This window comes from Nannospalax galili, unplaced genomic scaffold (genome assembly GCF_000622305.1).
Source record: "Nannospalax galili isolate Female #2095 unplaced genomic scaffold, S.galili_v1.0 scaffold1181, whole genome shotgun sequence".
In the NCBI taxonomy this organism is placed as follows: domain Eukaryota; kingdom Metazoa; phylum Chordata; class Mammalia; order Rodentia; family Spalacidae; genus Nannospalax; species Nannospalax galili.
Window position 1 is genome coordinate 1536089 of NW_008345687.1, and position 2976 is coordinate 1539064.

Consider the following 2976-nt stretch of genomic DNA (forward strand, 5'->3'; position numbering starts at 1 on the left):
CATGTTGCTTATTTGTCTGCACAATAAATAGAGTCAACTAATACTAAGCATCCAAGTCTGGTTGTCATAACTGAGTGGAGGTGGGGAGATAATATCACCCTTTGCGATCAAATAAGCCACTTGGAAGCACCAGCACCTTATTTGATTTATTATTTACTTCTTTGTATGGTGAATACTGATACTTCAAGTAATAATGAATTACTAGAAATTAGTTCTTTGAAATAAGTTAAAATGGATCACAGAGAAAAGTTAAGAGCACTTACTGTCAAAAAGAGATATGGGGAGAAAGGATGGATGATAATTGTTTATAATTCATAGGTGTCTAGAATTTTCACTTTATATATATGTCATATAAAAGAAAAATTTATATACTAATACAGATATATCTACATGAGGAAATTATGAATACATCACAATTTTTGGAAACTTAAAAAGAAAACTACAGGTAAGAAATAAGATTTTAGGTCAGGCGCGGCAGTGCACGCCTTTAGTCCCAGCACTTGGGAGGCAGAAACAGGTGGATCGCTGTGAGTTCAAGGCCAGCTTGGTCTAAATAGTGAGTTCAGGTCAGCTGGGAACACAAGGAGACCCTGTTCAAAAAACCAAAAAACAAATAAAAAAGAAAGAATATTTTAATGTATACTGGGAAATATATAAATAAGTTATTTAATAATATTATGGATAAAATTTTCACTTACATAGGAAGATATTTTTCTTCATATGTGCATATGTACACGCAGAAGCATCAGAAACAGGAATGGAACAAAATATAGGTGCATCATAAGGGCTGAGAACATGAGGCAGAAAGTGAAGGAAGGTTATTATTTTTATTTAAAAGCTTTTACAATGCTTGGAGGTTGGAGAGATGGCGCAGTGGTTAAGAACATTGACCCAGAGGACTGGGTTCAAGTCCCAGCACCAACATAGTAGCTAACAACCATTCATAATTTCATCTCCAGATGATCAAATGCCCTCTTCTGAACTCCACTGGCATTGAATGATATGAGTGTGCTTACATCAGGCAATACACTCATACACATAAAATAAAAATAATAAATAGAATATTAAAAACTTTTACAATGCCTGTTTTATATATAATTTTTTAATTTTAAAAAGTAATTAAAACTGTATGCAAGTCATAGCTGTTGATCCAACAGTTCCAGTTCTGAGAATATACTTTATTTTGACTACATTAAAATTAAAATGTGTCATGGACACAAATAACACAGAAAAGTATTTCAGCTTTAAGAAAAGTAGGAAATAGTTTCAAACAGCCAAGTTTAAGACACATGTTGACTATGAAAAATCCCAAAGTGTAATGCTGTTTAGTCATTAAAAAGCACATTGACAAAGAGCATGTGCTATCACCAAAGCACTTGTGATTTGTAGCACATGAAAAAAGCAGGATGCAAGATTATTCAACCTAGAAATACAGTAAGACTCTCAGAAATTCTAGAAAATGCTTTAAATGTTAGCAAAATTATGCCTCACCAACATTGTTTGAAAGTGAATGATTTTGATAGCATCCAAAACGTATCTGGTGTACTCTGCATCTTGCAACATGAAGGAAATACTATCCGGAGGCCAGAGCATGTAGACTGTTTCATGTGCAGGAGATCAGACATTGATACACTTCAGCCAGCTTTAAATTAACCACTAAATGTACATATGAAGGTTTTGGTAGGCAGTACAGATGTATATGTATGTACAACATTAGAAACCAGTGGAATTTGGAACAGCCAGGCCATTTCTATATGCTTAATTCATTATGAGCTTACTAATAAAGGGCCTGACCTCTGCATAGGCAGAGTGGGCATGGCCATGGCAAACTGTGCCTTCCCCACAATGGCAGACATCTTCACTGCCAAATTGACAAATAGCTTTTGCTGTACTAGAACTGGCTTCTTACTGGGCTTTTCTTTCCTGCTGTTCTCATTCCTTTATGATTCTATCTTTAAATTTCCATCTTTCTTCTTCTGAAAATTTTCTATAACTGTGAAGAGAAAGGTTTGCCCTTTGGATTATGAATGATTTTCTGGAACTTTTTAAAAGATTTATTTTTAAGGAATTGAAAGCCCTCCTTACCATGTAAAGATTCCAGCTCAGCGTTTTCTGATATGTACACTCATAGTGTTGAGTGGCACAGAGAACTGCAAGCCTGACACCCCTCCCTCCTTACTCACTGTATTCCTACAGCTCATCTGAAACATGGCCAGTCCATGTCTCAGAACTCTGGGAATTTCTTGCCTCCTCTCTACACAAGACCCCTTACTCTTGTTGGATGTTGCATGCTGGTTAACAATCTTGAATGACATCCTGGAGAATCACTGGGCAAGCTCTGTAGCTTGTCTTATCTCGCAGTCTCTTGCCATATGAAATTCTGAACTTGTTGTCTATCCACTGTGAATGAAAGTTCTCAGAAAAAAAATCTGCATCTTCAACTGAGCCTCCTGCAAGGCTGGTTAGGTTAACTGATTAGCACTTCTGTGATTGTGGAAAGTTTACGAGGGTGCAGGTCCAGAGCCCAGTTACAATTGATCTTGGACTAGCTTTAGCCCCCTAAATAGCTATTCCTTGCCCACTTCTGTGTCTGACTTAACAACCTGTGACTAATAGATAAAAACCATTGGGATGTGTTAATAAAACCATAGCTTCTATCAACCAAAAGGCTGTCATCAGACAGAGTTGAGATCGTCAGCTGAAATTTCTGTAACTGCCTACTTAATGTTTCTACCTATGTATTTGAAGTATCTTGATGTAAGACTTTTCTTTCTTACTATAACAGTTTCATGAAACTCCTTCTACATTGGAACATGGAATTTGGCATAACTTGAATCTGTGTTCCTGGGCTATGTTACTCATATTTGGCTCTAGAATAAACTATTTCTTACCCTGTTTTAGGTAAGAGTCTAGAGGTTTTAGCTATTGTTAGTATATTTTTTGTTGTAAATATTTCTTTTATTGTTATCTCTTCTT